We start from the raw sequence: 13,633 nt of genomic DNA on the forward strand, positions 1-13,633 counted from the left end.
AGACTTAGTTCTTCCCAGTCGAGCACCCGCCCTTACTGGTCCCGGCATTCCCCTGTCCCCGGGATCCTGGCTTCTGCCAGCGACCCTGAGGACGGGCTTGGGGAAAGACCGTCTGCGGAGTCTTTCCGCGGGACAGTCGCGCTTGAAGTGGCCCATCTTCCCGCAGCCGAAGCAGCGGATGTCACGCTGTTCGGCGGACCCGAGCTCCATGGGAACTGATCCGTTGGACCGGGAGTCGACATGGAGCTCCCAGGCCACGCTGAGGTCGGCGTACGCGCCTGGCGATGGCTGTACCCTTCTTGAAGAGCCACTTGAGTCGCCTCTTCAAGGGTGCTTGACTGCACCCGGAACAGCTGAGTGCGTGCCGGACCCACTCGAAGGCCGTCCATGAACACAGTCATCTTGATGTGTTCGTTGAGTGGGTTTCTCACTTGGGACGCCGTGAGCTCCCGTATCTCTTGCACGTACTCGTGCAGTTCACGCCTCCCTTGTTTGCACGAGAGGAAGCGCGAACGCTGGTAGAACTCGTAGTTCGCCGGGAGGAACGCGGCTCGGAGCTGTTCACACAGCTGAGCTTAGGATGTGAAGCATCCAGGGGATGTTGCTTCACGTGTGTACACCCAACGCTTAGCACGGCTGCTAAGGTTGGATAGTGCAAAAGCAACACGAAGTTGCTCGGTCAAGATCAGAGCCGCGTCCATCGCTAGCTCTACTTCTCGGACCCAGAAGTGAAGGTTCTCGCCTTCCTTCCCTTCATACGGCTTGACCTTCAGCCGTATTGGCTTCGAGTGAGGCGGATTTGCTTCCGCCGCCGGAGCCTGCAGGTTCTCCCGCACATGCGCGATGAAGCCCTGCTCGTACGCGTCGAACGCATTGACGCGCTCGAGCTGCTCGGTCGGTTTTGACTTCACCAGTCTCTGCAGGGCCTTTATCCCGAAGATGCCTGCCATCTTCCGAACCGACTCGAACTGAGAGTCGTTCATATGGGAGAAGTCGCTCCTGTCCATGGCAACGAACTTCGGAGAGGTCCAGGTAGTCTTTCCGCGGTGGCGGGGATTGACTACGAGGGCTACCAAGTGTAACGGGGTCACACAGCACCTTGCGCTAGAGGAAGTTAGCTTCCGAGAGTATACAAACGCTCAGTGAGCGGCAGTTCACAGGTCCCCTCTATATTCAAAAGAGAGCGAAGTGACCTAATTAAGGTAGAATGTAAACTGAGTATATTTATAGGTAGATAAAGCTTGGGTTTAATACAAACTATAAGTCACCTATAGAAATGCAATGTCGTCAACCAATGGTTGGCTTTGAACGACCTTGGTACTTTGTACCAAATATCCCGAAGTGTGACGTGTCACACTTCATGTAGCCAGGGTACACTTAGGGCTACGTACCCCGTTACACTTCTACAAGCAAGTCGCCCGCTATCCTGGGCGACCAAGGAGAGCCAGCAGGCGGCAAGTACCGTAAACATACCCCTCAGGTTGGGTGCACCAATTTGGTGTCCCATATCCGAAAAAGCCACCCTAACTTTGAGGACGCAAGTGCACCAGCTACGGGAGCTCTCATATTGTGGATAACCCAGAAGGAGTCGGCTAGATGCGGTGGAATTTCACTTGTAACACCCTGCTCTCATTTTGTGTGTCTGCAGGCAAGCTAACGTTCCGTTTCTGATTGACTCTAGTTTTCTTATGTTGTGACTGTCATCTTCAGGCTTCCTCCGAGCTCCGTCGACACTCTCTAGGGTGATATGAAGAAAGTAGCGAGTGCTACCCGTAAAACTATAGGCGAAGACATGACTAAGGAACTCGACCTCATTTTGGACGGTTGGACCCATGGCGGCGAGCACTAGCTCGCTGTATTTGCCTGTTTCGAAGTCCCCGACGAAGGGGGGGGGGGGTTAATAACAGGCTAATGAGCGACACTCGGCCCCATCTTACCCACAAACATGCTATTGCAATCGGCTAGCGCAGTTTAACCCTACTTCAGCGAGATCTCTGTACAATAAGGTACCAGATTTTATTTTAAAAGGGAGTGAGAAGCAAAGTGGTAGGCTTAGCCGCTTAACGAGCTTAAGTGTGAAGCCCTGCAGACAGGCGAGAAGATTGAGTACAATTAGGCTGGCTTTTGCTGCTGGCGATCCACGTGACCACCGTCTTGCTACAGCTTTCAACATCCGAAGCGTGGAGCGTAAGGTTCGCCTAGCCATCGACACTGGTGGCATCCTACCAGCGTGGGTAATGATCACGCAATATGCGCTTGCAAGCAGAGATCGCAGCCGTTCAAACTCGCCGTGGGCGTGAGCGCTTGCTGGCGTCTCAAGCTAGCGCATCCGATGAGATTGTCCCTGAGAGCTGCGAATAGTGTGACTTGTCAGACGAGGAATGTGTCTTTCTCGGCATTCACGTCGACGGTACGTCGGTCATGTTATAATGATCTCCTTTACCGACTGTCACGGACAAACACTAAAGATACACGTGAGTGGACATCTGCTACAGATGATTGAGCACGCCCACTAATGACAGGAGCACCATCGAAAAGCAGCATAAGGTCAATATTTAATTCACTGGTAGCGACACTGAGATCAAAGCGTTCTTGGTGCCTTGTTACGGTAAAAACGTCTCTAAAGCTCCCTTAGCAAAACGGTAGCAGTATTTTAAGGCACCACGTACAACGATAGCTCAAATATTGACGGTACGCGCCGGGTACTTGTCATACCCTGGCCTGTAGCATGGCTTTCCCTCTGGCGGCGGCGCAGCTCAATGCGAGCTGCTCTTCTCTCGTGAATGGGCAAAGGATCGAGAACTTGCTGTGCTTCTGGCTTGGGGGGCACGCTGATGATCGATCCATCAGTGTGCTTCAGGAAGTAATTTAGCGGAGTGAAGTTTATGAACACATGGAAGAGTACTACATGTACTAGTGTAAGCTCCGAAGCAGGGTCTCACCAACAAGTCGGAACATCGATACATCTCGACGCATCGTAGAAGCACATGATCATGTATCCGCCTCACTACAGCAGAATATAATCTAATGCGTAGTCTGGTGAGTAAGAAAATACTGGCTTGGGCTTGTGCGTCCCGGTACTACGCGATTGACTGCACCCACCAATTGCAAAGGCGTGTGTGAATTATGAGAAGGTCACCAGCTGACGAAACAAGTCATCGGTTTAATGCCGAGTGACAACTCTAGAAGTTGATTAAACAGCAAAATGCGCTACACGATTAGTCCAGCACGCTACAATTCGTGTGCGCTAAATGTCGAGCCACACATCATCCATGTAAGCCGCCTCGTCGGGTCAGAGCGCATGCAATTCGCAGCGGCAAATTATATAGTAGGTCTCTCTGAAAAGCATCACAGAACTGACGGTGTTCCGATTAATTCTTCCAAGTTGGATTACGATGCTTCGAGACTTTTAGGTCAAAAACTCGTGGTATCCCGTGGCTTCGAACATGTGCCTCCACAGCCTTCGTTACATACCGCAAGCACAATAACACTGGACCAACAGAGAATACAGATTCAAGCGAGTTAAGCAATGCCAGGTCACGATCAGAGAAAAAGACGCGAGGAAAAGCAACCTCGTGTCTGACCATCAGATTCTTTAGCTGCTGCAGTTCCCACGCATAGTCCTCGCTCTTTTCTCCACTCATGAACACCTGTGCAGCGCGAATGGTGGCGTTCGCGGCAGTGATACCCACGATAGTTAATAAAGGTAAATTGAATCTTTTCGTGGGGTACGTACAATCGAGGAGCAGTATGTCCGGATTCTCGCGATAAATTGCCACCACCATGATGTATAAAAAAATTAGTGGGTCAAATGTCTGTCGTCATTCGTTTTATATACCATCGTAAACTGACCGGTCGGTAGAGTAGCAAGCAGAAACTCAATACGCGAGTGTCCACCCAGCGCAGTCGTCGCAGCTCGTTGTCGTTCATTATACACGTCTCGAGGTGTAATAGCAACACCTACCGTGAAGGGAATAAAAGACAAAATCGCCAAATCGCATTGATTGACCTATGCAAATTTATCAGTCGACCTCCTACGCTTATTATGGAGGATTTCTGTACTACATGTATTAATTTCACGCGTGAGTCACTGCTGCAGATTGGAGCTGTTCATTTAATACCTCGGGCTCCTTTACGCCTTCGACTCGTGACGGCACTTTCCAAATCACTCTCAACAAAAACAAGTTCAGCTCTTAATGCTGAATTCCGCAGCGTTCATTAAGAGAAGTATGTCGACAGCCTTCGGTCCCCGCACGATCAACGCCTACGCTGCTTTCCAAGCTGGGGCAAGTCTTAAGCCGTGGCAGTACCAGTCACGTCCTCTCGGTGAGGAAGACGTCGAAGTCAAGATTTCCCATTGTGGCGTCTGTGGTGGGGATATCCACGCCCTGAAAGGCCCCTCAGCTCCGTTCCCCTGCGTCGTCGGCCACGAAATCGTCGGTGAAGTGACTCAGACCGGCTCTGCCGTCAAGAATCTTTCTCTTGGTGACCGAGTTGGAGTCGGTTTCAATGCGTGGGCGTGTCTGAATAAGGACCAAACTCGACCTTGCCGGGAGTGCGCGTCTGGGAACGACGCTTACTGTAGTCGCGCCGTATTTACAAGTAACGCCAAGTACGAGGACGGCCACCAGTCATTCGGTGGCTTTGCGGACTACATTCGCGTCTCCAGCAACTATGCGTTCTGTCGAGTTGGTTGGAAGGAGGCGGGTGAGGCGAAGAAGGAGAATTAGAAAGTGAGTGAGATTAGAACTTACGCAAAGCCTGCTTACACCTAGTCTGCCTGCAGTCCTTGGGTATCGTGTCCAGTCCAGCACGCTGTCGTGTCCTACCTTGAAGTAGACCTTGAAATTGCCAAGATGACTCAAGTTACCGTTGCACCTGCGGTCTTACCACTTGATGACGCGTGATATGTAGACCGTGTGCCGCACTGTGCTCACAGAGTAGCACGTTCCGACACTCCCACTCGGCACATGCCAAGTCGCGTGACGAACAAGCTGAACTTTGCTTGTGGCAGCGGCTTGGTGAACATATCCGCAACCATGACCGCGGTCGAACAGTACACAATCTTGATTGTTTCGCGCTGCACTTGCTCGCGAATCCAGTGATAGCGGAGGTCAATGTGACGCGATCGTTGCGAGACGCCCTTGCCTTCAGCCACATGCTGAGCTGCCTGGTTGTCCTCGTGGACTATCACCTTGCCCACGTCAAATCCCAACTCGAACAGCAGCTGCTTGAGTCCGATACACTCCTTGGCTCCGTGCGCTAGAGCAACATACTCTGATTCAGTGGTCGACAGCGTAACAATCGGCTGCTTCTTCGACCCCCATGCAATACAGCACCCGTTGAGGAATATAACGAATCCCGTCGCCGACTTGCGCTCGCGCTCGCAAGCAAATGCAGCATCACAATACACCTCCAGCTGCAGCTTACGCTGAGAAGATCGACGGTAAACAATCCCCATGTCGGCCGTCCGCGCGATGTAGCCAGGTACACGCCTAACTGCATCTTGTACAGTGCGGGTCGGCTGCTCGGTCTCTTGTGCGATCAGGCGAACTGCTGTTGCGAGATCAGGTCGACTAACCGTTGATGCGTACAGCAGTGAACCGACTTCAGGACGGACCGACTCATCAATGACTTCGGTGTCGTCGGCTACTTGGCGTTGGAAGTTGCTGTCCATTGGTGTCCGGGGTTGCGACCTGTCACCATGGCTGGCGAACCGCTTCACAACGGTGGCGGCGTACTTCTGCTGTGCGATCGTCAGCACATCACCGTCCTTGTTCCAGCCTAGCTCCATGCCCACGAAGCTGCTTGAAGCATCGCACTTGTTAATCGCGAACCGACTGGTGATGCTGGCTTGAAATGCAGCAAGCTCCGATGCCAAGTTGCTGAAAATTAGCATGTCGTCTACATAAAGTAGCACAATCACAATGCTGTCAGTAGTCCGCTTCACCAAGACACAGGAGTCCGACTGGCATTGCACGAATCCAGTCTCGCACAGGAACTTGGTCACGGTCTCATACCAAGCGCGTGATGCCTGTTTAAGCCCATACAGGGCTTTGCGAAGCTTCCATACCGTTTTGTCGTTGCCGTCAGTGGGTGGAGTGACGAAGATGGTTTCAGCAAGATTGCTGTTCAGGAACGCCGTTTGCACATCGAGCTGAAGATGATCTTAGTCCAGTTGAACAGCCAGAGCAAGAATGGCTCGGATCGAGTCGTAACATACAACTGGGCTGAAGGTTTCCGTGTAGTCCACGCCATACTGCTGCGTAAATCCCTTTGCAACCAGCCTGGCCTTGTACTTGTCAAGTGATCCATCAGGCAGTGTCTTGCGTCGGAATACCCATTTGGTCTGCACTGGACGCACATTCGCTGGAGCGAACACTTCCTCGTAAGTGCCATTGCGACGCAGGCTGTCCAGCTCACTGTTGATTGCTTGACGCCACTGTTCTGCGTCGGGCCGAGCCATGGCTTCCTGCAACGTAAGCGGGTCGCTTAGCTCGCTGACCAATGCTGTCTCCTCCGCGTTGTGCGACTGCTCGTAGTCCAGCCTACGCACGGATTTCTTCTTGATGCGCGTACTGCGACGAGTTGGCTGTTTTTCCGCGCGAGGATCAATGAGATGGCGCTCCGGCAAGTCACTCAAAGGTTGACTGCCATCCGCGTCACTAACCAGCTGACTGCCAGCAGAGTCCTCCATCTCGATGTCTTCTTGGATCGCTTCGAGATAGCGAGAAGGTGCGACCCCATCCACTGGCTCGTCATACACCTGCGTTCGTAGTTCTCCATTCAGCGTCACCGTCGTGTTTCTCGGTACGCTTGACTCAAAGAATACTGCAGTCATGGAGACAATAGCTCTCCCACTGCCTCCGTGACCACTGGGTACCCAAAACCGGTAGGCGCCCGCTCTTCTCGTACCCGATGAAAATCGCCTTGATGGTCTTTGCGTCGAGCTTGTGACGCTGTGACTTCGGCAGTAGGACTTCAGCATCACAGCCAAATACTCGAAGCCTGCTCAGCACTGGGGCGCCGCCAGTCACCGCTTCGAACGGAGTCTTGCCACCAAGTACCTTCGTTGGGCAGCGGTTCCGGATGTATGCAGCCGTCAGCACCGCGTCACTCCAGAAGCGTTTCCCCAAACCGGCAGCCTGCATCATCGCTCGCGCCATTTCAACGACGACTCGGTTACTGCGCTCAACCTTGCCGTTCTGTTGTGGTGTGTATGGCGTGCTGAACTCCTGTGCAGTCATGTTTTCATTGCAGAAGTCAGCGATTTCTCCTCTCACGTATTCTGCCGCATTGTCGCTTTTCAACACCGCCACTCTTGCACTCGGGATCACCACCTTGAGGTTGGCGATGCACTCGCGTAGCGCGCTCAGCTGGGTGGCCGAGCTCTTGTCCTTGACAGGGAAAACTGAGGCGAGATGGTATGGCTCGATCATCATGCTCACCATGCCTGTGTAACCGTCCCGTGACGTGGTTTCCATTGGCCCCACATAATCGATAGCGATCACCACCTGCCCGCGCTTGAGCTTTCGCGGCTTCTTTTCCGGAAATGACACACTGGCCAGTTTCCCAGCTGCACAGGACCCACAAGGGAGCAGCTGCGAGCTTCGGGTTGTCACATCACCGGCTTTCAGCAACGCCTTCAAATCCCGAGCATTCAAGTGGCCCAATCTGGCGTGCCAGGTAGCTAAGTCGTCCAATTGGTCTCCAGACGCGTATTCCACCTCAGCACAATTGCCTGTGCTGAGGGCCGATACAACATACAGCCCACTGGTGCGACGTGTAGCAAGTAGCTTATCGTGATCGCTGGTGATGACACAATGCTTACGATTGAAGGTTGCCGTAAGGCCAGCTGCTCCGACCTTGCTCAAGCTCACAAGATTGCGCTTGAGGCCTGGGACGTACAGCACGTTGTCCAGTGTGCAGGTACCGCCAGAGACGAGAGGTACGTGAGCCGTTCCGCGATGCGTAGCGCTCAGCTTCATGCCACTTGCAGTCGTAACCACGATGTCATTGTCCATCGTGTTCAGGCCATTGAGCAGACCACGCGATCCCGTCATGTGACTCGAAGCTCCTGAGTCAATGATCCAGTCAGCTCCCACCGACTCTGCACTCGAGCTGACTGGGAAGGAAAAACCGCTTTCCTCACCTTCGTCGTCGTCTTGTCCAGACGTAGCAGCGTGGCAAAAGCACCACCCAATTTGCTTGGCCTTTGCACTCGTTTCTTTGAAGTGACCGTACTTCCCGCAGTTAAAGCACTTGCCCTTTCTTCGCGCCTGGCTTTCCGTGCGTAGCACCAGCAAATGCATTACCACCTCGCACAGCCTGCGTTTCCACCACGCTTTCCGCGTTGCGTCTGCGTCGTGCGGCGCCTGGCTTCGGCAGCCGCTTTGATCAGCAATTCCTCCATCGAAGCACACGATTCCAGCGATCCAATGTAGCCATTCCAGTCAGGTTCAAGGCTCTGCAGGAAGTTGCTCTTCTTTTCCGCGTCCGTCAGACTACCTTGTAGCACTCCAACTCAGCAAGCATCAGGCGCGTCTGGGGACGTGCTTCAAGCATGTCGCCACCAACGTCGACATAAAGCGACATGTACTCTCGCTTGAGAGCCCCAGCGGTTGTGTCACACACGTGACGATGCGTCTTCTGCAGCGCCCCCAGCATGGCTTTCGGGTGCTGAAGATCAGCCACCAACGCAGCTTGATCATCCGTCAGCGCTGCCAGAATGATGGTCATGGCCAGCTTCTGCTGCATCTCCAGTTGGTGCAGCGGTCGCTCTTGCTGCCGTAACGGCCGATCGGCTTGGCCGGACTCTTCGTTCTCGAGCTGGAGCAACTTCGGTGCGGGCTTCAGCACCGCGCTCCATACGTCCTTCACCTCCAGGTAAAGCTGGAGTTGCCGCGCCCAGACTCGGTAGCCCGTTCCGTCGAACTTGCGAAGCTTGGTCGTGAACGCGGTCGTGGTGTTGGCACTCATAACCTGTCGAGTTGGTTGGAAGGAGGCGGTTGAGGCGAAGAAGGAGAATTAGAAAGTGAGTGAGATTAGAACTTACGCAAAGCCTGCTTACACCTAGTCTGCCTGCAGTCCTTGGGTATCGTGTCCAGTCCAGCACGCTGTCGTGTCCTACCTTGAAGTAGACCTTGAAATTGCCAAGATGACTCAAGTTACCGTTGCACCTGCGGTCTTACCACTTGATGACGCGTGATATGTAGACCGTGTACCGCACTGTGCTCACAGAGTAGCACGTTCCGACACGTTCCCGATCCCAGAGAACATCCCTTCAGATGCTGCTGCGCCGCTCATGTGCGCTGGATCGACCGTGTATTCTCCGCTTAAACGCGAGGGAGTGAAGGCTGGTGACCGTGTCGGCGTCGTGGGGATCGGCGGTTCGGGTCACCTCGCGTTGCAGTTCATTCGTGCACTCGATGCGACTCCGATTTCTTTCTCAACGTCAACAAAGAAAGAAGAAGAGGCAAGAGAGTTCGGTGCAACCGAGTTCTACAATCTCAGCAGTCCGGAAGATGTGAAGAAGGCTGCTGGTACTGTTGTCTTGCTACTGGTGACGGTTGCCGCCCCAGACCTGCCGTATAGCACGTACCTCAGTCTGGTTCGCAAGCTTGGTACACTAGTGATGCTTGGTGTTCCAAACGACGACATTCGATTTAAACCCATGTTTCTTGTGGGGAACGGCATCCGTGTCGTCGGGAACTTAGTCGGCAGCATCCAAGACGTTGCTGATACTCTCAAGCTTGCAGCCGAGAAAAACGTGTGCCCGATTGTAGAGAACCTACCGATGGATCAAGTGAACGAAGGAATTGAGCGCATACAAGAAGGAAAAGCTCGCTACCGCATCGTGCTGGAAAACTAGATTGGTCGATCGCAGGCCGGTTATCGGTGCGACCGAAGTCTGTGAGACAAAAATCGGGGCCTAAGTGAAATTGATAGAAGAGGTCAAGAATATTGGATTATCAATAACCGTAAATAAACCTTTTTTATCGACAAGATTTATTATATTTTAAATAATGTACCGACAACAATATGTATACAGTACCAGTATTCTTAGCCATTATCGATTCATGTATCATTGCAAATACCTTACTGCTTATGAATAGCCTCGACCTAATTTGTTAAACGACAATGCGGGTCCATCCAAACCAAAGGATTACCAAAAATACTGAAGTATTGCAAATCCGTTCGAGGCAACCACAGCCAATCGAAACAGTCCATCCAATCAAGGTGCTTGGGTTTCATCTCTGACGTTCGAGACTTCAGGGCGTGGATCTACAACAGCAATGAAGTGACAGGATCTCATTCTCTGTTTCACTTCTTCTTTGACAGAATAAACAACACCGATCGATTTCAGCACAATGACCGGCTGGAAGACTGCTCTCGATGTCGTGACTGCGCTTGGACAAGTCATGTTGAACCTGAGTCTAGGTCCAGACATGTACACAATTCACCGTCGCCAGAGTATCGGTGAAATGCCCGCGCTGCCTCAGGTTTCGATGCTAGTGAATTGTCACTTGTGGTACGTTGATCACATCAAGCTAGCTGCCATGTGAAGTCTTGCTCCTTGCTGTTCTGATAAAGGATGTGCTACGGTATTCTACGCGATAGTATATTCCCGGTCGCAGTCTCTTAGGGCTTCGGACAGCTTGCTGCGGCTGTGTTTAACCTCATTTACTTTCACTGGAGCTCGAAGCAAGCGCGTAAGGACACGCTCAAGTTGTACGTAGCAGCGCTCGTTCTGCACTGTATTGTGAAGTGTGGAGGAAGAGCCAGGACTGCGTCCAGCTCAAACCTGAGGCTCAGGTGCCTCCAGGACGCGATGCTCGCGTCCAGAAGCCGGACTTCGACGGACCATTGGCTGGCGAGCCGCCAGCCCCATCCTACTGCTAATCCTACCAATATATGTTACCGGGGTTTTTCCGTGTGCTGCTACACACTCGACAACTTGCGCCGTCAAGAGCAAGCAGCAGCACTCGGTTTTCTCCCCTGCTGGACTTTCAGTCCCTGCAACTTACTGTTGTTACGACTACTTCCTTCATCACAATGGTCACCACTCGGCGTAGCCGAGGAGCGACCGTCACTCAGGTTATGAGCCCAAGAAGGAGAGCTGGAAGCCCAGTCCGGAGTACGCAGAGCTCGCGCGCGTCCGACGAGTTGCAGTTGCCTGCAAGAGCAGACGAGACAACGTCAGACGAGACACATGCGACGTCACAAGCGTCATCAACCCGAGTTGAGCAACAACTCGAGCTCTTATTGGCCCAATTCGGTACCGTTATGACTACACTGACCAATCAGCAGCAAGTGCAGAACATTCCAGTGGAAGCATCCACCCGACGCCCACAAAGGCAGCTCATTCAAGAACTCTCAGCGGCTCGAGCACAACCGCAGCGAGTGCCGACGCCGTACGGGCCCCGCCGAGGAAACCCAAGCACAGAGGAACTTACCGCCGACGCCAGCACGCGTCAGAGCGAGCCGCCAAGAAACCCAAGAACGTCCGAGGCTGCAGCGCAGCCAGTCCAGACCGAGGCCGGGACCGACTCCGCTACGGACGAACCCATGGTTGGAGACCACAGATGCACGCGGTGCATGAACCAGAGCGGACACGTGCAGTTGAACGCAAGACTTACCGATACCAACTACCAGACGTGGCGCGTCGAGATTTGCTCCATTCTCGACGTCGCACACCTCTTGGACCCCATCATGGAGCGCGAAACGATGGCAGACCAACGTAACGAAGGACAGCGCGGCTGTTTCAAGCAACGACTGCGTGTTGCTCAACGTGAACTTACGATGGGACTTAGTCAAGAGCTACAGATGCGATTTACAAGTGTTATTCAACGTGCTGATCCTATCCTACTGTGGCGAACACTGGAAGATCATTTTGATAACCATCCCTGGAGTAAACAGCGTGTTTCTCAAGCGAGATATGCTGAATCGTCGCCTGCAACGTGACGAACGACTTGACGATTACATTCGTGACATCGACGACTACCAACAGAGACTTCGCCGCGCGAACAAGCAGCTGCCTGAGCAGGAAGCCGTCTCTATCCTATTGTCGAATACAGTGGGTGTGTACCCAGCGGTGGTAAACGAGCATGAAGTACGTATTGGACGTGATGAGTCCATTACGTGGGAGCAAGCGATCGAGCGCCTTCGACTCGCTGACCACTCACGCCAAGAGACTGAGCTACAGCAAGGACGTGGTGGAGGTGGACGTGCCGTCCAGCGAGATGTTGCATTTGTTGGTGGCCGTGGCGACGGACACAACGACGGAAGAGGACGTCGAAACTCGAGCAGCAGCCAAGCACGAGGCAACAACAACCGCAACAATCGTCGCAGCCGCAGCTCATCGCCGCGTGGGCGGAACAAGCGGCAGAAGAGCAAGAGCTCATCCAGTGCGAGGGATGACATCGCCAAGCGAAAGGCGAAGACGAAGTGCAACACGTGCGGAGAGCAAGGACATTGGAGTGGCGATCCTGAGTGCCGCCAGCGTGGCAACAGTAACAACAACAACAACTCGAGCAACCCGCCGCGCAGGATGATCGATGTGGTTACTGTGAAGACAGCCAAGTCGGCTGCACCGACTCAAGCTGAAGGACAAGAGCATGTACTCGCGGTGCGTGACAACTTCAACTACAAGGACAAGGACAAGGACCAGGACATGGTGGAGTGGGTGTTGGGATAGCGGCGCGCAGACCAACGTCTCGAGCGACCTTACCTTGTTTACGGAGCTACACGAAGACTCAGTTGCAGAGCTAGTCTTCGGCAACGGCACAACCGAGCGCGCAACTGTGGGCACAGTGCTTATGCAAGTGCTGAACGAGCACACGGGCAAGATCGAGGAGCGCCTCCTTGATGACGTGAGCTACGCCAAGTCGGCTGCCTACAACCTGATCTCGCAGACCTACATGCAATTCAAAGGAAACTTCAAGGTGCGCATCTCGCATGATCAGAAGACTACGTGGCTGGTCAAGGACACATTGAAGCTGCGCTTCAAGTACATCCGCGGGATGTACCGCATGTGGACGCCACGTCAGAGCAAGAACGTGATGAGCGTCAAGGCCAGTGAAGCTGAGAACCCCATGACGTTGCTGCACAACCGCATGGGCCACGTAAACATGGAGACTATCAAGACTATGGCAGGAACCTATAACTTTGGCATCAACATGCAGTCGAAGAATTTTGCTCTCTATGAATGCATTCCATGCTTAGAGTCAAAGACGAAGCGCATGAGCTACAAGCGCAAGCCGTCTCGCTCTGCAAAGCCCTTGCACAAGCTTTGTGTCGACCTATGCAGTGTTGGAGTGGATACAATATCGAAATCAAACCAGTTTCTATTGATTATCGACGAAGCTACGAGATACAAGTGGGGATATCTATTAGCCTACAAAGACGAAGCCACGGAGCTGATTCAGAAGCAGATTCGCTGGATCCAGAACCAGTTCCCGAAGGCGACCATCAAGATGCTGTTCTCCGATGGTGGTGGCGAGCTCGTCAACATGCAGCTCGAGACCTTCTGCAAGGACCTCGGCATCGACACGCGTTCATCCAATCCCTACAGCCCGCAGGAGAACGCTATCGTGGAGCGCACGAACCAGACAGCCATGCGGCAGGTCAGATC

The sequence above is a fragment of the Phytophthora infestans genome, genomic scaffold, assembly GCF_000142945.1.
Source record: "Phytophthora infestans T30-4 supercont1.74 genomic scaffold, whole genome shotgun sequence".
In the NCBI taxonomy this organism is placed as follows: domain Eukaryota; phylum Oomycota; class Peronosporomycetes; order Peronosporales; family Peronosporaceae; genus Phytophthora; species Phytophthora infestans.